This window comes from Schistocerca americana, chromosome 7 (assembly GCF_021461395.2).
Source record: "Schistocerca americana isolate TAMUIC-IGC-003095 chromosome 7, iqSchAmer2.1, whole genome shotgun sequence".
NCBI lineage: Eukaryota > Metazoa > Arthropoda > Insecta > Orthoptera > Acrididae > Schistocerca > Schistocerca americana.
In genome coordinates, this window is record NC_060125.1 from 255,806,636 (window position 1) to 255,831,984 (window position 25,349).

The 25,349-nt window shown below is 45.9% G+C and overlaps 1 protein-coding gene and 1 non-coding gene across 2 annotated transcripts in view; both read right to left on the reverse strand.

The window, feature by feature from the left end:
- The window catches only part of LOC124622861 (putative methyltransferase NSUN7), a 160,939-nt gene that overhangs the window by 127,939 nt on the left and 7,651 nt on the right, over positions 1–25,349 (reverse strand). The gene's annotated exons all lie outside the window — the stretch shown is intronic.
- On the reverse strand, positions 9,792–9,866 carry Trnas-uga. Its single transcript has one exon. It is a non-coding gene; the product is annotated as a tRNA-Ser (tRNA).

A 25,349-nucleotide genomic window follows, 5' to 3' on the forward strand; every position in this document is an offset into this window, starting at 1 on the left:
CATAGATGCAACAGATTTGACCAATCGTCAGAGTTGAGTGGAGAGGAGCCTCTTGTAGCTGTAGCTGTACGAAACATCCAGCAGTCCTCAGCAGTTAGGAAGCGTAAGTCAGTTGCAAAGTCTAACAGAAAGAAGAAGGTTCTGCTGCTAGGTAGTTCGCACGGCAGAGATGTGAGTCAGCAGCTGCACGAAGTGTTGGTGAGTGAGTACGAGGTCACCAGCATTGTGAAGCTTAGTGCAGGGTTGGCTCAGGGGAGGTATGTACGAGTTTTACGAAAGAGGATCAGTTAGTGATTGTGGGTAGAGCAGGGAATAGTCTTGATAGGGACGAGGAAAATGATGTAGCTGGTGACCTGGTAAAGATAGCTACTCAAACTGGTGGCACTAATGTGCACTTTATGCAGCAGTTTCAGTGTCATGATCGGTCTCATCTTAATGCTGCTGTTAGGCGTGTTAGCATGGGGCTGGAGAAGATACTGATGTCAGAGGGCATGGGTCACATTGCATCGGTGCCAATTGAGTCTATCAATATATCAGGTTTCACTAGGCATGGTCTGCAATCTTAATAGGTTTAGGAAGAGGAGGCTGGCAAAGCTTACAGGTGACTGTGTAGTGGGTGGTTGTGGGATCACTCATGGAAAAATTCCTGTAGTAGTTGGTGTCAGAGCTGCACCTTTTTCAGATTGAAGTCAGCTGATAGAAATACCTGCTTAAAGGAAGTCCTTCTAACAAAGGAACCACCTTCGCAGGAGGTCAGGTATCAAAGTAGAGAAGGAATTAGCATATTTCATCAAAAAATGTGAAGTATTAGAGATAAAGTTAGTGAACTGCTTGTAGATGTTAACTCTGACATTATCGATACATCGGAGCACCACTTAAATAATTAAAAGGTTTGCTTTACCAGGATACAGATTAGGTGGATGGTTTTCAAGAAGTTCCTTGCGGAGTGGGGGAGTGGCCATGTATGTTAAAAGCAGTATTCCATTTGAGTCCATAGACTTATCATGGCACTGCACTGAACAGATATTTGAATGCTGTGCAGGGGCAGTTGAATTTAGTGAAACTAAACTTTTAATTGGTGTTGTTTATAGGTCCCCTAACTAACTTCTTCAGAACATTTCTTCTTAAGCTAGACAGGGTTCTTGGTCCACTTTATAGGAAGTACCAAAAATTAGTTATTTATGTAGTGACTGCAATATTAATTTTACATATGATTTTGCAAGAAAAAAGATGTTGGTAGATCTCCTAAACTCATATGATCTGATGCAGACACTGTTTCTTCCAACCACGGTGCAGGGGAACAGTAGCACAGCCATAGACAATATTTTTATTCATTTGTCATTACTAAATGGGCATTCTGTCAGTAAAAGGGTGAATGGCCTTTCAGACTATGATGCACAAATTTTAACTCTAAAAGGCTTTTGTACTCAAAAAAATGTATGTAGGAATGCTAATCCAATAGCACTAGAGAGTTTTTTAAACCTCGTTAAGGAACAACAGCTGCAGGATGTTTATAGTGCCGATAACATAGATGACAAACATAATGCTTTCCTTAACACATTTCTCACGCTCTTTGAGAGTTGCTTTCCATTAGAACATTCTAAACGGCGCAATAGTGGTAAAAGGCAGTCTCGGTGGCTGACTAGTCGGATAAGTGTGTATGTAGAGCAAAGCGGGAATTACATCAAAATGCTAGAAGCAATCACAATCAATCTACAGTAGCCCATTACAAACAGTATTGCAACATGCTTAAAAGTGTTATTAGGAAGGCAAGAATAGTTAATTCACAGGATAAAATTAAAACCATATGGTCAGTTGTGAAGGAAGTGTCTCATCAGCAGCTCAAGCTGGGCGATATAAAGTCAGTTCGTAGTAAAAATATTTCGTTACTGATAAGTCAGATGTATGTACAGTATTTAACAGCCCTTTCTGAGCATTTCTGGTGAATTAAATAAAAACTTAGTTTCTACAGGGAATTATATAACTTTCTTCGCAAATGCCTTTCCAAGACTAATTTCTGAAATACTCCTCTGTGATACTGACAAGGGGGGAGATTGAGTCAATACTTAAATCACTGAAGACTAAGGACTCTCATGCACATGATGGAGAGCCTAGCAGGATATTTAAGTACTGTGCTACACATGTACTTAGACATATTTGTGATTTTTACTTTAAGAATGGTCAGTCCCTGAATGGTTCAGCACTCAGTAGTAAAGCCGCTTTATAATTAGGGAGAAAGGGATAATGCAGACAATTTTACACCTATTTCTATGCCATCAGTGTTTGCTAATATTATTGAAAAGACTGTATATGTAAGGATAATTGATCATTTGGAACACATAATTTGCTATCAGATGTACAGTTCGGCTTTAGAAGTCGTTTAACAACTAAATATGCTATATTATCTTTTCTCTGGGAGGTACTGGAAGGATTAAACAAAAGGTTTCGAACGGTAGGCATTTTTTTTATTTAACTAAGGCGTTTGATTGTCTTGATCGCAAAATATTGCTCCAGAAGTTAGACCATTATGGAATACGGGAAGTAGCTCACAATTGGTTCATCTCTTACTTTAACAACAGACAGCAAAAGGTCATTATTCATAATGTTATGAATGGTTGTGAAGTGGGGTCTGAGTGGGGTAAAGTCAAATGGGGGGGGGGGGTACCCCAGGGTTCAGTGTTGGTGCCACTCCTGTTTCTTATTTACAGGTTGTTTCAAAAATGACCGGTATATTTGAAACGGCAATAAAAACTAAACGAGCAGCGATAGAAATACACCGTTTGTTGCAATATGCTTGGGACAACAGTACATTTTCAGGCAGACAAACTTTCGAAATTACAGTAGTCACAATTTTCAACAACAGATGGCGCTGCAAGTGATGTGAAAGATATAGAAGACAACGCAGTCTGTGAGTGCGCCATTCTGTACGTCATCTTTGTGCTGTAAGCGTGTGCTGTTCACAACGTGCAAGTGTGCTGTAGACAACATGGTTTATTCCTTAGAACAGAGAATTTTTCTGGTGTTGGAATTCCACCGCCTAGAACACAGTGTTGTTGCAACAAGACGAAGTTTTCAACGGAGGTTTAATGTAACCAAAGGACCGAAAAGCGATACAATAAAGGATCTGTTTGAAAAATTTCAACGGACTGGGAACGTAACGGATGAACGTGCTGGAAAGGTAGGGCGACCGCGTACGGCAACCACAGAGGGCAACGCGCAGCTTGTGCAGCAGGTGATCCAACAGCGGCCTCAGGTTTCCGTTCGCCATGTTGCAGCTGCGGTCCAAATGACGCCAACGTCCACATATCGTCTCATGCGCCAGAGTTTACACCTCTATTCATACAAAATTCAAACGCGGCAACCCCTCAGCGCCGCTACCGTTGCTGCACGAGAGACATTCGCTAACGATATAGTGCACAGGATTGATGACGGCGATATGCATGTGGGCAGCATTTGGTTTACTGACGAAGCTTATTTTTACCTGGACGGCTTCGTCAATAAACAGAACTGGCGCATATGGGGAACCGAAAAGCCCCATGTTGCAGTCCCATCGTCCCTGCATCCTCAAAAAGTACTGGTCTGGGCCGCCATTTCTTCCAAAGGAATCATTGGCCCATTTTTCAGATCCGAAACGATTACTGCATCACGCTATCTGGACATTCTTCGTGAATTTGTGGCGGTACAAACTGCCTTAGACGACACTGCGAACACCTCGTGGTTTATGCAAGATGGTGCCCGGCCACATCGCACGGCCGACGTCTTTAATTTCCTGAATGAATATTTCGATGATCGTGTGATTGCTTTGGGCTATCCTAAACATACAGGAGGCGGCGTGGATTGGCCTCCCTATTCGCCAGACATGAACCCCTGTGACTTCTTTCTGTGGGGACACTTGAAAGACCAGGTGTACCGCCAGAATCCAGAAACAATTGAACAGCTGAAGCAGTACATCTCATCTGCATGTGAAGCCATTCCGCCAGACACGTTGTCAAAGGTTTCGGGTAATTTCATTCAGAGACTACGCCATATTATTGCTACGCATGGTGGATATGTGGAAAATATCGTACTATAGAGTTTCCCAAACCGCAGCGCCATCTGTTGTTGAAAATTGTAACTACTGTAATTTCGAAAGTTTGTCTGCCTGAAAATGTATTGTTGTCCCAAGCATATTGCAACAAACGGTGTATTTCTATCGCTGCTCGTTTAGTTTTTATTGCCGTTTCTAATATACCGGTCATTTTTGAAACACCCTGTATATAAATGATATGGCCTCTAGTATTACAGGTAAGTCTAAAATATTACTGTTTGCTGATGACACTAGCTTGGTATTAAAGGATGTTGTGTGTCACATTGGCTCTGTTTCAAATAGTACAGTTCATGTCATAAGTTTATGGCTTGCAGAAAATAAACTAACGCTAAATCACAATAAGACACAGTTTTTACAGTTTCTAACACACAATTCAACAAAATCCGACGTTTTGATTTCACAGAATGAGCATATGGTTAGTGAAACTGAACAATTCAAGTTTCAAGGTGTTCAGATAGATAGTAAACTGTCGTGGAAAGTCCACATTCACTATCTTGTACAAAGACTTAATGCTGCCAATTTTACTATTTGAATGGTATCTGAAGTAAGTGATCGTTCGACACGAAAATTAGTCTACTTTGCTTATTTTCATTCGCGTATGTCATGTGGTATTATATTTTGGGGTAACTATTCCCATTCTCAAAGGGTAGCCGCGCAGTCTGGGGCGCCTTGTCAAGGTCCGTGCGACTACCCCCATCCGAGGTTCGAGTCCTCCTTTGGGCATGGGTGTGTATGTTGTCCATAACGTAAGTTAGTTGTAGTTACATTAAGTAGTGTGTAGGCTTAGGGACTGACGACCTCAGCAGTTTGGTCCCATAAGACCTTACCACAAATTTCCAAATTTCTCAAAGGGTGTTTTTGGCTCAGAAGCTGGCAGTTCGGGTAATATGCGGTGTAAGTTCGCGAACCTCTAGTCGACCACTGTTCACTAGTCTTGGTATTCTGACATTGGCCTCTCAATATATATATTCTTTACTGTCGTTTCTTGTGAACATCATAAGCTTACTCCCAAGAGTTAGCAGTTTTCACTCAGTTAATATTAGGCAGAAACCCAATCTTCATTTGGATCGCACTTCCTTAACTCTTGTGCAGAAAGATGTGCAGTATACCGCTGCATTCATTTTCAATAAGCTACCACAAGAACTCAAAAATCTTAGCAGTGATCCACGCGCTTTTAAATCGAAACTGAAGAGCTATCTCATGGGTCACTCCTATTCTGATGAGGAGTTCGTTGAAAAATTATGCTGATTCCTATGTTGTTGATTGCGTTTACTTAAACTTATGGCCTGACTTTTTTTGGGTTCATAAACATTTTATTTTATCTGTTATTACTTCCAAATTTTAATTTCATGTATTGACACGTTCCATGACCTTGGAGATTTGCTCCTCAATTTGGTCCTACGGAACATGACATGTAAATAAAAAAAAATAAAATGGTCTAAAAAACAAGGACTACTGCTTAATGGCTATAAAAAAATAATATGACTATAGACAGAGAAATGATGAATAAAGCGTATTTGGCTGTGAAGAGTGTAATGTTTGAACCCTTTAGTGGCTATTATGACAGGATCTTTTAGAAAGAAAACTAAAAAAAGTATAGTAGTATGTACAGACTGCCAGTGGCAAGGAAGTCATTGATGATAAAAAAACGAAATTTAAGTTAGCAAATCAAAAAACAAAACGTTAATTCCATTTTCAAATGATCCTTTATCAAGGAAGACATAAATACTGACTCTGATTACTTCTCGTAAGACTGCTGTTGATATTAATGTCACAGGCACTAAGAAACAGCTAAAATCGCTAAAACTCAACAAGGCTCCAGGCCGCGAAGGAATTCCAGTCAGATTCCATACAGAACTAGCAGCTGATTTAGCTCTCGTTTTTAACTGTAATTTACCGTAGATCCTTTGATCAAAAAACTGTGCCCGGAGACTGGAGAAAAGCACAAGTCAACACGTCTACAAGGGGATGGCTGAAGTGTTACACAAAACTACCATCCGGACTAATTGACATTCATCTGATGCAGAATGTAAGAACATATTCTGAAATCCAACATAATGAGGTATCTGGAACAGAATTTCTTCATCCATGCCAACCAACAAGGATTCCGAGAGCGTCCATCATGAGAAACCCAACGGCACTTATCTTACGTGTCATCCTGAAAGCCACGGGTCAAGGAAATTAAGTGGACACAGTATTTTGTGAGTTCCCTCAAGCATTTAACTCGCTATCATGCCAACGATTATTAATAAAGGTACGATAATACATCTTCTTTCCTTTAGCGTTTGGCTCATTTGAGTTACAGGCTCCACTGCACTCAATTTTCGTAATTGTACAGTACTGGCCATTAAAATTGCTACACCTAGAAGAAATGCAGATGATAAACGCGTATTCATTGGACAAATATATTATACTAGAACTGACATTTGATTACATTTTCACGCAATTTGGGTGCATAGATCCTGAGAAATCAGACCCAGAACAACCACCTCTGGCCGTAATAACAGCCTTGATACGCCTGGGCATTGAGTCAAACAGAGCTTGGAAGGCGTGTACAGGTACAGCTGCCCATGCAGCTTCAACACGATACCACAGTTCATCGGGAGTAGTGACGCGTATTGTGACGAGCCAGTTGCTCGGCCACCATTGACTAGACATTTTCAATTGGTGAGAGATCTGGAGAATGTGCTGTCCAGGACAGCAGTCGAACATTTTCTGTATCCAGAAAGGCCCGTACAGGACCTGCAACATGCGGTCGTGCATTATCCTGCTGAAATGCAGGGTTTCGCAGGGATCGAATGAAGAGTAGAGCCACGGGTCGTAACACATCTGAAACGTAACGTCCACTGTTCAAAGTGCCGTCAATGTGAACAAGAGGTGACCGAGACGTGTAACCAATGGCAGCCCATACCATCACGCCGGGTGATACGCCAGTATGGCGATGACGAGTTACACGTTTCCAATGTGCGTTCACCGCGATGTCCCCAAACACGGATACGACCATCATGATGCTGTAAGCAGAGCCTGGATTCATCTGAAAAAATGACGTTTTGCCATTCGTGCACCCAGGTTCGTCCTTGAGTACACCATCTCAGGTGCTCCTGTCTATGATGCAGCGTCAAGTGTAACCGCAGCCGTGGTCTCCGAGCTGATAGTCCATGCTGCTGTAAACGTCATCGAACTGTTCGTGCAGATGGTTGTTGTCTTGCAAACGTCCCCATCTGTTGACTCAGGGATCGAGACGTGGCTACACGATCCGTTAGAGCCATGCGGATAAGATGCCTGTCATTTGGACTGGTAGTGACACGAGCCCGTTGGGATCCAGCACAGCGTTCCGCATTACCCTCTTGAACCCACCGATTCAGTATTCTGCTAACAGTCATTGGATCTCGTCCAACGTGAACAACAGTGCCGCTATACGATAAACCGCAATCGCGATAGTCTACAGTCCGACCTTCACCAACGTCGGAAACGTGATGGTACGTATTTCTCCTCCTTACACGAGGCATCGCAACAACATTTCACCAGGCAACGCCGGTCAACTGCTGTTTGTGTATGAGAAATCGGTTGGAAACTTTCCTCGTGTCAGCACGTTGTAGGTGTCGCCACCGGCGCCAACCTTGTGTGAATGCTCTGAAAAGCTAAGCATTTGCATATCACAGCATCTTCTTTCTGTCGGTTAAATTTCGCGTCTGTAGCACATCATCTTCGTGGTGTAGCAATTTTAATGGCCAGTAGTGTATGGTTATGTAACGTTGCGCCCTGATGCCCTTCCTGTCGAGCAGTCGCCAGATGCATCAGGGAGGGAAGTCGTTGGGCCATCTGTCTGTGAATCGTACTAACTTTGCTCTGTGTGTGTTTATTTTAACTATTTGTATGACGTACTGTCTGAAGCAAAAAGGGGGGGTCCAGCTCATTATTTGCCTAAACATTCGTGAAAAAGGCATTAAAACGCTCCGCCCTGCGGGTTCGATCTGGACCTAGCTCACCTTGCAGTCCCACAAGCTAGTGCAGTAGGCGTTATGCAATACAGGCAGATACGATAGTATGAGCGATCAGATAACATTCGTGACTGGACTGCCGATTTCGTGGTAGGGAGGGAGGACGCATCATGTTGTCTTGGGTGAAGACTCTGAAAAGAGACGAAGCGCAATGCCATGCCTCTTTTTACTTCAGCGATAAGTTATTATGCAAGTTAACCACCTTTTTACATGCAAATTAGTCAATTTGATATCCAAACCAATCACATTTCATACCAAATCCAGTCGAAATCTGGGAGACTGCGGAAACGCACGTTTATTTTCAATTGCAATAGAAGAACAGTGATTGTGTAGGTGATTTCTTTCTTTTCTTCCATCTAGTCACTTGTAGATATTCCACTGCGTGTACTGGGTATGGACTAAGGCGATTTCTACGGGCTGTGCCAGCCGCAGAGTAGAAAGTGCAGTCCAACAGAAGAACCGTTCCAACCCCCACTACTTTGTGTCCGCCTCTGCTGCCGGAGTCAGGAGGTGGAGGACGGATGCTGCAAAAAGTGCCTTGTCGGTTTTCTGGAGAGACTTTTCTGTTAAAAACGTCTGTGAAGTGTTGCCGTCGTGGAAAGAGGATTTGGTAAGTAACATAGCCAGGTTTCTGAGGCACTGACAAGAGGAAACTTTCTAGGAGAGATACCGTTCTCGAAAGCTTTCTAAACGACAAGAACATTCCCTGGAAATAACGGTCAAACGCTCTGACCTCCTGTTAGGCATCTAGCCCAACGTTTATCCGTTTTCTTTTCATTTTTCTCTTTTTATCTTCCCGCACTGAAATCAGAGCGAGAGAGGTACCAAATATAAGAGACTGTAGTATCGTGATGTGAAATCTTTAGACTCAAGTTTCTGGAAGAAGAGTTAAGCACACTTCATTGGAGGGGCCCCATTTTTCATACGGCGGTGGGAGTACAGTGACGTCTGCTTAAATTTTTTCATTGGTGGAAAAAAATGCTACATTCTGATAGGTAATTGTTGTTTGAAATAAGGGGAACGTCCACAGACCTGACGGCCTCTTCGCTTTTAACTTCACTTCGGCTTTTGCTCTGAGTAGAGCGACTTTAGGCTCCTCTTACAGAGGGAATACTTCGGCGTCTGTTTCCAGCGGAGTCACTCCGCGTCTTACACTCGGTAGAGACACTTCAGGTGCCATTCGCAGGCACTCCACGTGGATATTTCGACAGGCAGACTGCTGGGTCAGACATCGTCCAAGGGCGCTGCAGCAGTGGCGACCACATTGGTTCAAATGGCTCTGAGCACTATGGGACTTAACTTCTAAGGTCATCAGTCCCCTATAACTTAGAAGTACTTAAACCTAACTAACCTAAGGACATCACAAACATCCATGCCCGGGGCAGGATTCGAACCTGCGACCGTAGCGGTCGAGCGGTTCCAGACTGTAGCTCCTAGAACCGCTCGGCCACCGCGGCCGGCGGCGCCCACATTGCCTTGTTTAGCGAGTCATGGTGCATTTACACTCCAACGATGATGAGGTTTACGAGCAGCATCGGTGGTACAGGTCACCATGAATTTAATAACCCTCAATAGTTTCACCTGGTTACTGAGGCTGCCACAGTTGCACAAACAACTTCACTTACGAAATGATAATTAAATCGAAACCCTTAGCTGCCGACAGGTGTTGTTGATATACATCAGTGGGGACAACTGAAAATATGTGCCCCGAACGGGACTCGAACCCGGGATCTCCTGCTTTCATGGCAGACGCTCTATCCATCTGAGCCACCGAGGGCACAAAGGCTAGTGCGACTGCAGGGACTTATCCCTTGCACGCTCCCCGTGAGACCCACATTCCCAACTGTCCGCTACCTACATTCGTAGTGTTCCTAATAGATATTTGCCCATTTACTCATTACTCGCGCCAGACTGAGCTGACGAGTCCCGTAAGAGTTCGGGCAAAGCGTGCGCATTCGCACAAAAGGTCAATGACCGGATAGCCTTTAACTATATGAAGATTGTATCTGTTCCCGAAAGAACAGATACCATCTTCATATAACTTCACTTACGTTCCAAGCATGAATACAATCACCGTTGTCGAGTCGCGGATTTTAGAAAGTTAAAATTTAATATGTTTGAGAGCTGAACGTACCATCACATGTTTCTCTCCCTGAACTTTGCCAGCCGTGAGTCACTTTCATTTTACCTTGTTTTGTGTTTGTCATTACGTTCATTGCATCTGGATTAACGTTTACTGAATTACACAACAATGTTTTCAGCGAGATCAACTTGTACTAACAAATTCAGGAATTAATCGCAGCTTTGAATTTAATTTCATAGCTTATCATCCTTGTCCATAAATAAGGAAACTATGTGGTTGTCCTCTCCCCCCTCCCCGCCCCCCCCCCTACCCACTCACCCTCGTTGATCATTAGTCCGTTGTGCACAGTTAAATTATCACTGTTCATTGTGGGACATAGATAAGTAACTAGCACCTTCCCTCACTCTCTTTAACAGCAAGGAGGTGCTTTGCAAATCATCGACAGAAGCAAATGTAACTACAGGCATGCCCCAGGGGAGTGTTCTGGACCCCTTGTACATAACGTATGTTAATGGCGTGGCAGACAATATTAATGGTAACCTGAATATTCGCAGATACTGTAGTTATTTTTAATGAAATACTATTTGAAAAAAGCGGCACAAATATCCAATCACATCTTTTAACTGAAGGTGGTGCTAAGAGTGGCAATTTGTTTTAAATGTTCAGAAACGTAAAACTGTGTACTTCACAAATCTCAGGGAAGTACCACAATGTGAATGAGTCGCAACTGGAGACAGTAACTCATATAAATACCTGGGTGTAATAATTTGTAGGAATATGAAATGGAATGACCATATAGACTCAATCTTAGGTAAGGATTTCGGTTCTGTGGCAGGATACTGAAAAAATTCAGTCAGCCTACAAAGAAGACTACTTACAATTTGCTTGTGCGTGCCATATTAAATTATTGGTGAAGTGTATGTGGTCTATACCAGAGAGGACTGACAGAGGACGTTGAATGTGCACGAAGAAGGTCGGCACAAATGTTCGCTCGATGTCGTGACTCACGGTAGAGGGCCACGGCGATGAGCACCTGAATTGGCTGACGCTTCAAGATGGCACTAACTGTCCCACAGAAGAACTGAACGATCTAGATATATTATGAGTCTTCCTATGTGTTTCTCTCAAAGGTACAGTGAAGATAAAATCAGACTATTTGCTGCAAGGACAGAATCACTTACGCAACCACTTTTCCAGCGTTCATTACATGACGAGAACGCCGGCCAGTGTGGCCGAGCGGTTCTAGGCGCTACAGTCTGGAACCGCGCGACCGCTACGGACGCAGGTTCGAAACCTGCCTCGGGCATGGATGTGTGTGATGTCCTTAGGTTAGTTAGGTTTAAGTGGTTCTAAGTCCTAGGGGACTGATGACAGCAGTTAAGTCCCATAGTGCTCAGAGCCTTTTTTTTTTAACCATGACGAGAACGGGAAGCAATCTAAATATGTTTTACCATCCTTGGCGCCCTCTACTATGCACATCACAGTGGTCTGCAAAGTACCTATGTCCGAGGGACGTAACGAAGGGAGGTTTCGTCATTGTGTTTGAAGGTCACACAAATAAAGGCCATATGAATGTACACCAGTTGCTGGTTCGACGACGGAAGGGCCATCAGGAAAGATGAAACGAGGCATGCGCAGAGAGCCGAAGAAAAGAGAGTAGCAGCAGACCGCCGTGCCCGAGGTTATTCGTGTACACATCACGATGGCAGACGGACGTGCATGGACAACGTGGTCACCAATGCTGCATGCTGCTATCTGGTACGAACGGGCATGTGGGACTGGTGAGCCTCTCATCCATGAACGCCTACAGACCGTGTGTAGTGAGGAGGTCAGTCTCGTCAAATACTTGGCTGCTGGTGTTGCATGTTCAGAGAAGGAAGGTACGGTGTTGAGAATGAAGGTCGAAGTGGGCGTCCCTCCACATCTGTGAACGAAAACAACTTGCCAGAGTACAGGACATGGCATTAGCGGACAAGCGCATATCCGTGTCAGATGTGACGTCCACAATGCGTATTGGCCCTTTTCAGGCCCATCACATGCTCCATGATGTGTTGGGTTACCGGAAAGAGTCTGCAAGATTGGTGCCGGGAAACCTGACCCTGGACCACAAGAGTGCAAGAATTGGAGTCAGTCTCGATCATGTGTGGGGCGCCGGGCGCTGTGGCCGAGCGGTTCTAGGCACCTCAGACTGGAACCGCGCGACCGATACGGTCGCAGGTTCGAATCCTGCCTCGGGCATGGATGTGTGTGATGTCATTAGGCTAATTAGGTTTCAGTAGTTCTAAGTTCTAGGGGACTGATGGCCTCAGATGTTAAGTCCAATAGTGCTCAGAGCGATTTGAACCATGTGTGGGGTTTATGCACGAGAGGGAAATGAGTTCCTGTTGAGAATCACCACAGACGATGAGACATCGGTGTACCACTTTATCCTAGAATCCAAAGCGGCCTCAGTGACGTGAAAGCACCGCAGTTCACCAGTGATGAAAAGAAATTCAAAGTGTCACACTGTGCGACAACTGCTTGTATCACAGAGCACCGAGTTGTACTAGAGTGGTTTGTTCAAATTGATTTCACGCTACGATAAATGTTTCAAAGTCGGTGACGACTATGGAAATTATATAGTTCGTGATGCTATGGTATATTTTGTTTTGGCAATAAAGTTCACGTGTGAAAAACAGTGATGAAACTTACTTTCGGGACGTTCATCGTAGATGTACACATCGTAGCTCCGTCCAACTTTGCCGGCCGGTGTGGCCGAACGGTTCTAGGCGCTTCAGTCTGGAACCGCACAACCACTACGGTCGCAGGTTCGAATCATGCCTCGAGCATGGATGTGTGTGATGTCCTTAGGTTAGTTAGGTTTAAGTAGTTCTAAGTTCTAGGGGACTGATGACCTCAGAAGTTAAGTCCCATAGTGCTCAGAGCCATTTGAACCGTCCAACTTTGTAAACAACTATTCAGTATGTGTGACCAACATGAGTATTGGAAATATTTGTTGGTAATAAGCTGGAACTATCTTCAACATTTTAGAAGAACATTTGTAATTATCATTTGCAAGCTGCTGAATATCGTAAATAGATTCTTAATAATGGTTTTCGATGCAGAACCTTAATTGAAGAATTTTGAAAAAATAATTATTGTCCTGAATGAATTATAACTAAGTAGACTGATATATTTCTACGAAAGTATGCTGAAATATAACGCCTCTGAATTTGTTGTGTGATAACTCTCAGAGCTTTTTCTGCTTGCTCCTTTTCTTTCTGGCTGATGTGCAGAAAGCAACACTAGAGACTGAGCTGTTAACTCTCTGGTAATCTCAGAGCGAGCCTGCCGCCCTGCTGTGCCACTTCTCCGTACAGTGCTCACAGCCGCAGCGTGACGTTATCGCGTGATTCTAGCCTCTCGTGTCTGCCGTGCGCCGCCACCCCCCACGCGACAAGTTCTCACGGCCTGGCACGCCACTTCACTGCCGCTGCCATCAGATAGTAACTGGCGAGCCCAGCTGGCTCGTCTATTTTCATTGTGTATTTTATTTATTCCTCTCGTCTCAATTACTCCTTGTAGGAACGGGATGCTGAAGACGTTGCTCGACGTCGTCTACAACATACGAAGGCAATGTGGGAAGTAGCTTCCCTTTTGTTACTACACTGCTCTGTAAAACTTAGATACAATAACAACATATTAATCGTTAGGTGGAAATAAATGAATGTGCAGGATCGTGTTGCGAGAGGTCTTCCAGTCGTGCACATAAAGCTGGACATGACATGGCTTGAGGTCAGCGAGACTGTAGCGCCAAATGGTGGTGGCTCTGCAGCACGAGGCAGTTCAAGGAACAGGAAAAAACTGTACGTGTCAATCATCGAGTATTTACGGTGCACTATGGTGGTATTCTTCATTACTAAACGGCTCGGAAACAATGTATGGATGACAAACTGCTTATTGGCTACTGCGCAACACAGAAGCCCTACCACCTCGGCTGTATGGATTACCCAAGATCCATAAGAACAACGTTCCACTGAGACCGATAGTTAGAGCTCCTGGATCACCGACGTATAAACTGGCAAAACACTTGGCCTCTCTACTCCAGCCACACGTGGGGAAGACCGACACATTCATAAAGGACTCAGGACATTTCATTGAGAAGCTGAAGAAACTGAAACTTGCACCAAACGATATCCTTGTCAGCTTTGATGTTGTTTCGTTGTTTACGAAAGTGCCACTCAGTGACGCTCTGGAGCACATCGGTTCCATTTTCCCGCAAGACATCAAAAAGCTCTTCCATGCATGTATCACCACGAGCTATTTCACGTGGAATGGCGATTTCTACGAACAGCTGGAAGGCGTCGCCATGTGTAGTCCTCTCAGTCCAGTGGTGGCCAACTTCTTCATGCAACAATTCGAAGCACAGACACTGGACTTGGCGACTTGATCACCTAAGGTGTGGTACAGGTACGTCGATGATACTTTCGTGATGTGGAATCATGGTGAAGAACAGCTCGGTGACTTCCTAAGACACTTGAACAGCCTCCATGCCAACATAACATTTACCACGGAAGTAGAAAAGGACAAGAAACTGCCATTTCTAGATGTGCTGTCATAAGGGACGGCGAAAACATGGGACACAGCGTGTATCGAAAACCGACACACACGGACCGATGCCTGCACAAACTATCAAACCACCATCCGAGCCAGAAAAGAGGCATGATTAATACGCTCGTAACGAGAGCGGGACGAATATGTGAGCCGCAGCACCTCAGACGAGAAATGCAACACCTGGAAAGTGTTCTGGGTACTCCACAAATTATATTAGAAGTGTAACAGAGCCAAACACTCGGCGAAGTAAGGAATCAGGAAAAGAACTGTCGGGTACGACCTTTCTGCCATACATTGACAGAGTGAGTGACAGAATCGGCCGCATATTGCGCAAACATCGGGTAAATACGATTTTCAAACCTACAAAGAAGATCAAAGAGTGTCTTAGATCGGCGAAGGAGAAAAGGGACCCACTTGCAATGTCGGGAATATACCGTATACCATGCACTTGCGGAAAAGTTTATGTTGGAATGGCTGGAAGATCAATTAACACCAGGATCAAAGAGCATAAGCGACATTGCAGGTTGGGGCAGGTGGAGAAATCGGCCGTGCCAGAGCACGCACTGAGTGAGACCGACCACATAATAAAATTCGCAGACACGGCAGTTCTGGCTGTAGATAAGCACAATCACACGCGCTTGTTCAGAGAAGCTGTAGAAATACAAAAACACGCCAACAGTTTCAACAAGAAAGAGGAAATCCTTAAGGTAAACGGATACTGGCTTCCCGTACTGCAGCGAACGACCGTCTCAGGTAGCAAGAGGAGAACCACACCGGAAAAGACCGCGGAGAAGCCCTCGGACGTTGGCGCGCCAGGTACATATAGTCTGCGGCCGCGAGCTCGGCTCCAGTTCACCACCGGCAATGGAGGGTGAAGCTTTGACAATGCCAGCCACTCGTGCTGGCGAAACGTCAGTAAAATCATTAGATGAACGTCGGCCGAAGAACCCGAGACAGGAGCCAATAAGCAGTTTGTCAACAAGTGGCCACGAAAGCCTTAACAGTTTTGTAATATATGGATGACTTCACACGGGGAAGAATCATCGGGAACAGTAAGACTGAAGTGTGACGAGTGCAGCCAGAAGTTTGGTATTGCTCGCAATATTTTTCACGTGCATGGGGAGAGTTCCGAACCACAGGTACTGCTGCCCGAAGCAGAGGAGGTGGTCGACCACGGTTAACTAAAGCAGCAAATGACCGCTACATTGTGTAACAGGCAAGAAGGGACCTTTGTCAAACAGCGGGTGCAATTGCTACCACATATAACGGGACTGCAAGGCACGCAATCTCACGCTTCACAGCGGCAAGGCGACTGCATGGAGAGGTATCTTTTCCCGACGACCAGTACGTTGTGTGTCGTTGACATCCCACATCGGTGCCACCGTTTGCGCCTGACGGTTTCGAGAGCGCAAGGACTCGATCGTGGACTGACGTTGCGTGTTCTTCTCGGATGAGAGTAGATTCTGTCTGACTAGTGTTTCTGGACGTACCCTCATGTGGCGTGGGAATACGTAATGCGCCCAGGAACATTGTCAATCATGATCGTTTTCGTGGTCCAAGTATTATGATGTTTAGAGGCCTAATGTTGCATTTGCTTACTGACCTCCAGATCTCTGAACATGGTACAGTCACGAGTAAAAAATATTGTGACAGTGTACTGTTTCCCCACATGCGTCTTTTCAGGTGTGATTCGGCCCAGATTTAAGTATTATGCATGACAATGGGCGACCGATTCGAACAACGCACATAGAGGATCTCTTGGATCGAGAGGATATTTGATGAATGGACTTTCCCCGACTTAAATCGCGTCGAACACGTATAGGATGCGTTGGGTAGACGTATTTCAGCACATCCACATACACCAGCGACCATCCAGCAATTTTCAACCGCCCTGGTGGAGGAGGGAAACGCGAGCGAGCGCTCGCGCGCGCACACACACACACTTACGTTTACATACCACATCAGTCCAATACGTTTAGAGGCTGCATTAATACAAAATAAGTTGGTAATAAATGTAAATGTCGTGTGACTACGGCCTCCCGTCGGGTAGACAGTTCGCCGGGTGCAAGTCTTTCGATTTCACGCCACTTCGGCGACTTGCGCGTCGATGGGGATGAAATGATGGTGATTAGGACAACACAACACCCAGTCCCTGAGCGGAGAAAATCTCCGACCCTGCCGGGAATCGAACCCGGGCCCTTAGGATTGACAGTCTGTCGCGCTGACCACTTTTTTTTAAGTAGTGCAAATCACAAATTTAAAGGAACAGGGATGGTTTTTTTAGTTTTTTTTATTTATTTACAATAAAGATCACTCTGTTAAAAGGAACATGTAGATCATTTCATGGTATAGTGCATTACATATTGAGTGATGAGAGAAGCGTGAGGTTCATTATCAGCTGTCAAATGTGCACACCGACTGCACCCGGCACATCCCAACTGCGTGGTGGGTCGAGGAAGACTGCCTGAAGATAGTTGGCAAAGGTTTTCCGATAGTGTGACCATCTATGAACCTCATTGTGAGCTTGCTGCAAGAAATACCAAAAGTCAAGTCGCGACTTGGCAGGATCCCCATAGAGGTACGCGATCGTCCAACCTTTGGCCCAGATGATCGACTGTGATTTAGTCGCCGGAAAGTAGTCACCCTTCGGATGTAAGAAGGAAGCAGGTGTAACATGTTGCGGGGTCACACGGAGGTAGCAAGCTACCATCTGTCTTCCTAGGAGCCAGACGTCCTCCACCGCGATACAAGTTAAGCGGTGATGGTCGTCATCCACTTGGCGACATTTCGGGCATAGTGGAGTGTCCACTAGTCCAATTGCACGGAGCCGTTGGTTGGTGTTGAACTTGCCACAGGCGACAGAGAACCACAGTGCTCGAACGAACGTAGGAAGGAATTTTTGGTGCACATGTCTCCAAATCGTCGGCCAATGCAACCTGGGGTGTTTGAGTTCAATGACATTACGACTTATCCGTCGTAGCAGTCAAACATAAAAATCCTTCGCGCATGGCGGTCTCGTGCGCGGAAGCTCGTCTCTGATACAACTAAATTCCACGATAAATGTTGATTCATGCGCAAAATGTGGCGTAATGTTGTCCACCGCCACCGGAGGTGTGAGGGACGCTGGAACCAGGAGATCCAGTAGGCGGGATGTAAGGGAATCACCCTCGCTACGCCATTGCTTGTACATCGTGGCGAGAAGGAGCGCCGTCGCTCGGCAGTGAACATTCGTAAGTCCGAGTCCCCCCTTGTCCGTAGGTAGCGTGAGCGTTACGTATCGCATCTTGAGGGGTGATCCAATCATCGCAAAATAGCCTAGTGCTGATTGAAGTCGACGTCCGAGCGTGAGTGGTAGGGGCAGGATCTGCGAAATATGCACCATTCGAGAAACCACATAAGTGTTCAGATACGCGACTCGTTGCAAAGAATCAAGGCGCCGTAGGAGATGTTGTCGGACCAATCACTTAGCTGCCGGAAGCGGACAGTAAGTTGGAAGTTGTAACGGTTCAGATGTTCTACATAGATCTCCGTCCCCTCCTCCTCCCCCCCCCCCCCCCCCCCCAGTTTTGTAAAATGCAGAGAATGTTCTTATTTATAAACAAATGAAACTGTCAGAAAAGTTCTTCTTTGGGATGTTGTTTAATACATTGGTTTGAATGTCGGTTATGTAGTCGACGGGTGCACCTCTCATGTAAATTTCTAGACTTTTTTTCTTTTCGTAGTAGGTTCAAATGGTTCTGAGCACTATTGGACTTAACATCTGAGGTCATCAATCCCCTATAACTTAGAACTACTTAAACCTAACTGATTTAAGGATATCACACAATTCATGCCCGAGGTAGGATTCGAACCTGCGACCGTAGCTGTCACGCGGTTCCAGACTGAAACGCCTAGAATCGCTCGGCCACACCGACCGGCCGTAGTAGGTTCCTACTGATTATACGCTGATGATTTTTTTCGGGAGAAGAAATGTCCACGTTTTACAATGCAATCAAGTCGTGGCAGACGTCTGCGCACGGTTGTCTCTGGTCGGGAGTCAAGGTGTGCGAGACAAACTTTGCACACATCTTTCTCTTCTTCAAAACGTTATAGAGAATTTCTTCGACACGTACTACACGAACATGTAATAAAAAATGGGGGTTCCTATTAAAAAAAAAAAAACGCAGTTGATATCCGTTTGACCTATGGCAGCGCCATCTAGTGGGCCAACCATAGCGCCATCTGGTTTCCCCCTTCAAGCTAGACAAATTTCGTTCTTTGTAGTATTTTCGTTTGACGCTTATTTCGTGAGATATTTGGCGCGGTCACGATCAATGGACCACCCAGTATAAAGTCTGGGTATTCGCGTGTCGTCGGCTACGCTGTTTTTTCACCCCATTACTTTGATATGTAGATGGTTTTACACCTACAGAGGTTATTTACAGATAGTAGATGATATATGTACAATGGTTGGTTGAAATCAGTCCAGTGGTTTAGAGGATGTGGGAAATACATACATTGCTACACACATGTACATCGAATTTTATAATAGTATAGATTCCTGCTTAGTGCCTGCAGTTACAGCCAGTTACCCAGTTAAAGGTAAGTTCGTCAGTGCTGCTGCTAGGAAAGACGCTATTCCAGTTTTTTTTCTTTATTGTACACTCCTGGAAATTCAAATAAGAACACCGTGAATTCATTGTCCCAGGAAGGGGAAACTTTATTGACACATTCCTGGGGTCAGATACATCACATGATCACACTGACAGAACCACAGGCACATAGACACAGGCAACAGAGCATGCACAATGTCGGCACTAGTACAGTGTATATCCACCTTTCGCAGCAATGCAGGCTGCTATTCCCCCGTGGAGACGATCGTAGAGATGCTGGATGTAGTCCTGTGGAACGGCTTGCCATGCCATTTCCGCCTGGCGCCTCAGTTGGACCAGCGTTCGTGCTGGACGTGCAGACCGCGTGAGACGACGCTTCATCCAGTCCCAAACATGCTCAATGGGGGACAGATCCGGAGATCTTGCTGGCCAGGATAGTTGACTTACACCTTCTAGAGCACGCTGGGTGACACGGGATACATGCGGACGTGCATTGTCCTGTTGGAACAGCAAGTTCCCTTGCCGGTCTAGGAATGGTAGAACGATGGGTTCGATGACGGTTTCGATGTACCGTGCACTATTCAGTGTCCCCTCGACGATCACCAGTGGTGTACGGCCAGTGTAGGAGATCGCTCCCCACACAATGATGCCGGGTGTTGGCCCTGTGTGCCTCGGTCGTATGCAGTCCTGATTGTGGCGCTCACCTGCACGGCGCCAAACACGCATACGACCATCATTGGCACCAAGGCAGAAGCGACTCTCATCGCTGAAGACTACACGTCTCCATTCGTCCCTCCATTCACGCCTGTCGCGACACCACTGGAGGCGGGCTGCACGATGTTGGGGCGTGAGCGGAAGACGGCCTAACGGTGTGCGGGACCGTAGCCCAGCTTCATGGAGACGGTTGCGAATGGTCCTCGCCGATACCCCAGGAGCAACAGTGTCCCTAATTTGCTGGGAAGTGGCGGTGCGGTCCCCTACGGCACTGTGTAGGATCCTACGGTCTTGGCGTGCATCCGTGCGTCGCTGCGGTCCGGTCCCAGGTCGACGGGCACGTGCACCTTCCGCCGACCACTGGCGACAACATCGATGTACTGTGGAGACCTCACGCCCCACGTGTTGAGCAATTCGGCGGTACGTCCACCCGGCCTCCCGCATGCCCACTATACGCCCTCGCTCAAAGTCCGTCAACTGCACATACGGTTCACGTCCACGCTGTCGCGGCATGCTACCAGTGTTAAAGACCGCGATGGAGCTCCGTATGCCACGGCAAACTGGCTGACACTGACGGCGGCGGTGCACAAATGCTGCGCAGCTAGCGCCATTCGACGGCCAACACCGCGGTTCCTGGTGTGTCCGCTGTGCCGTGCGTGTGATCATTGCTTGTACAGCCCTCTCGCGGTGTCCGGAGCAAGTATGGTGGGTCTGACACACCGGTGTCAATGTGTTCTTTTTTCCATTTCCAGGAGTGTATTTCGATTTCCTCCCGAGGGGAGACATAAAACGGTGACTATTTAAAAATGGTACATGGCAAAAAAGTTGTGAAGAAAACATAAAAAACAAAGGTGATCAGTGATGCTGATTAAACACACTTAGGAAATGGACAGGCAAAATGAAAAAACATGGCGACAGTCTGGTTTCTGTTCGCAACACTTGAAAAAGGGGACCCACAACACTGAACACTCACAGAAAGCACTGCACTATAGAGTATGAAAGCATATGTGTAGGCGGGAGGAGGACCTGCAAAGATAAGGGGGGGAAGGGGGTAGCCGAAGGAGGGAGAGGAGAGAGAAAAGTGGGGGAGCAGAGCAGAGGCGAGAAAGGAGTGGGGAAGACAGTGGAGGGGAAAGAATAAGGACTCGGGGGAGAAAATGGAGTCAAGAAGTGGGTAGGTGGAGGAAAAACACGATGGAAGGGCCCCTTAGATCGCCAGTTTTATCCGTTTGTGATTTTTTTCTCGTGGGGCTACCTCAAGAGCAAAGTCTACACGACACGATCAAGAACCCCGGATAAATTAAAACAGAGAATTCGCGATGCAATTCACCGTATCTCAGCTGAGATGTTGCAGCGGCCAGTGAGGAATCTCAACAGCAGATTTCACGAATGTATTCGTACAGGAGGATGTCATTTAAAGGACGTAATTTTAAAAAAATGATAAATTCCATCTATGTTTCTTAAATGGCAAAGCTGTAAGATTTAAAATGTTATGAACGCAATTTCTTTCCTTCATCACTTCTAGTTTTATTGGATTGTGGAAATGTTCCCGTTTTTGTGTGTCACCCTGTATTTACATAGGTAATTACTGGTTTCTTCATAAGACAGATTGTTCTTATCACGGCAAAATCAAGGGGCGATCAAGATGTTTCCGTTTGAAGGCGTGGCTTAGCGTATATGCAACGTAGCGCGACGCCGATCCGGTTATATTAGCATCGACATATAGGCAAGGAATTAGTGTGGCATTGGTGTATTAGCGACGTGCTTTCGGTACAAGCGTAAAGATGAAATGTGCCGACGTATTACCAAATGCGTGAAAACCAGACCAACGTGCTGTTATTCTTTTTCTGCCTGTCGAAGGACAAATAACGGTAGACACCGATCGATGAATGAAAAATGTGTAAATACGGTCTGCTATTGAGGCGAAACGTCGGAAAAACTGCCAAAAGGGCAACTCGTTATAACGCACGCCCCCATATCGCAAATGTCGTAATGCAGAAGTTACGCTAACTCAAGTGAAGGATGCTCCAGCAGCTGCCCTTTAGTCCTGTTCTCTCCCCGGGCGATTATCACACCTTCTGTCCCTTAAAACAAGAGGCCGACGAGGATGTGCAGCAAGCATTTACGGACTTCATCACGCAGCAGGACTCGTTTTACCAAATTGGTATTTTAGACCTGGAGCGAGGGCGAGGTGACTGCCTCAGTGCTCATGGCGACTTTGATTGATTGGCATACCGGGTCCGGACTGTACGGCCTTCGAACGAAAACTTGTTTGATCGCCCCCTATAGGTTCACTTAGCACTTTTAAAACGGATTTTTGAAAAGAGTAGACACCTTACACATATACACAGGGTGACAATTATTGAACTACACTACTGGCCATTAAAATTGCTACACGAAGAAGAAATACAGATGATAAACCGGTATTCATTGGACAAATATATTATACTGGAACTGGCATGTGATTACATATTCACGCAATTTGGGTGCATAGATCCTGAGAAATCAGTACCCAGAACAAACATCTCTGGCCGTAATAACGGTCTTGATACGCCTCGGCACCGAGCCGAACAAGGCTGTGATGACGTGTACAGGTACAGCTGCCCATGCAGCTTCAACACGATACCACAGTTCGTCAAGAGTAGTGACTGGCGTATTGTGACGAGCCCGTTGCTCACCCACCATTGACCAGACGTTTTAAATTGATGAGAGATCTGGAGAATGTGCTGGCCAAGGCAGCAGTCGAACATTTTCTGCATCCAGAAAGGCCCGTACAGGACCTGCAACATGCGGTCGTGAATTATCCTGCTGAAATGTAGGGTTTCGCAGGGATCGAATGAAGGGTAGAGCCACGGGTCGTAACATATCTGAAATGTAACGTCCACTGTTCAAAGTGCCGTCAATGCGAACAAGAGGTAACCGAGACGTGTAACCAATGGCACCCCATACCATCACGCCGAGTGATTCGCCAGTATGGCGATGACGAATACAGGCTTCCAATGTGCGTTCGCCGCGATGTCGCCAAACACAGATACGACCACCACGATGCTGTAAACAGAACCTGGATTCATCCGAAAAAATGTCGTTTTGCCTTTCGTGCACCCAGGTTCGTCGTTGAGTACACCATCGCAGGTGCTCCTGTCTGTGATGCAGCGTCAAGGGTAACCGCAGACATGGTCTCCGAGCTGATAGTCCATGCTGCTGCAAACGTCGTCGAACTGTTCGTGCAGATGGTTGTTGTCTTTCAAACGTCCCCATCTGTTGACTCAGGGATCGAGACGTGGCTGCACGATCCGTTACAGCCATGCGGATAAGATGCCTGTCATCTCGACTGCTAGCGATATGAGGCCGTTGGGATCCAGCAGGGCGTTCCGTATTACTCTCCTGAACCCACCGGTTCCATATTCTGGTAACAGTCTTTGGATCTCGACCAACGCGAGCAGCAAAGTCGCGATACGATAAACCGCAATCGCGATAGGCTACAATCCGACCTTTATCAAAGTCGGAAACGTGATGGTACGCATTTCTCCTCCTTACATGAGGCATCACAACAACGTTTCACCAGGCAACGCCGATCAACTGCTGTTTGTGTATGAGAAATCGGTTGGAAACTTTCCTCAAGTGAGCACGTTGTAGGTGTCGCCACCGGCGCCAACCTTGTGTGAATGCTCTGAAAAGCTAATCATTTGCATATCTCAGCATCTTCTTCCTGTTGGTTAAATTTCGCGTCTCTAGTACGTCATCTTCATGGTGTAGCAATTTCAATGGGCAGTAGTTTATTAGCACCGACATGTCGGCAAGGGACTAGTGTGGCATTCATGTATTAGCGACGAGCTTACGGCACAAGTGGAATGGTGATCTACGGCGACGTTTTACCAAATGCGTGAAAACAAGACCAACGTGCTGTTATTCTTTTCATGCCTGTCGATGGACAAATAACGGTAGACACCGATCGATGAATGAAAAATGTGTAATTACGCCAACGTATTGAGGGGAAACGTAGGGGAAAAGTGCCAAAATGGTAACTTGTTATAACGCACGTCCCCGTACCGCAAATGTCGAAACGCTGAAGTTACGCTAACTCAAGTGAAGGACACACTAGCACCTCCCCTTTATTCCTGTTCTCTCCCCGAGCGATTATTACACCTTCGGTCCTTTAAAGAAGGGCCGACGATTCCTGTCGGAGGAAGATGTGCAGCAGGCATTTCAGGAGTTCATAACGCAGCAGGATTTGGTGTTTTACCAAATGGGTATCTTGGACCTGGAGCGTGGGTGACGTGGTTGCCTCAATGATCATGGTGATTTTGACTGGTTGGCATACCGGGTCTGGACTGTACGGCCTTCGAACGAAAACTTGTTTGATCGCCCCCTATAGATTTACTTAGCACTTGTAAAACGGATTTTTGAAAAGAGTAGACACCTTACACATATATACAGGGTGACAATTACTGAACTATATGAAATAAAATCTTCCGAACGGTTTGCGTTAGGAACTGCAAACTGCACGGTTGGCCGCGGAGCATGATGGGAATTAGTATGCACATGCACGGGAAGCCCACTTCCATTCGGATGGGTTCGTCAGTAAGCAAAATTGGCGCATTTGGGGGACTGAGAATCCGCATTTCGTGATCGAGAAATCTCTTGACCCTGAGCAGGTGGCTGTGTGGTGTGCAATATCCAGTCAGGGAATAATCGGTGCGACACTCGTAGATGGCACGGTGACTACCGAAGGTTTTGGAAGATAATTTCACCCTATTATCCAAAGTGCTCCTAATTTTGACAAGATGTGGTTCATGCAAGACGGAACTCTATGCCATCGAAGCAGGAGAGTGTTTGATGTCCTCGATGAGCACTTTATGGACCGCATTTTGGCTGTGGGGTAGCCAGAGGCCACTAGCAAGGTCCTCGATTGGCCGCTATATTCTCTGGATCTGAAAACATGCGACACCTTTTTGTGGGGCTATATTAAAGACATGTGTACAGCGATAACCCCAAAACCGTTGTTGAGTTGAAAGCAGCCATTCAGGAGGTCATCTACAGCATCGATGTTGCGACACTTTTAGCGGTCATGCAGAATTTCGCTATTCGTCTGCACCACAACGTCGCCAATGATGGCAGGCATATCGAATATATCATAACCTATCCGAATACCTGTAGTGACGTTTACATGTTGAATAAAGTGTGTCCACGCCGTAGTTTGTAAGTAATTTGCGTTTCTTTCATATAGTTCAGTAATTGTCACCCTGTACATACTGCTAGACTGCAGGTGAGTGTACAGA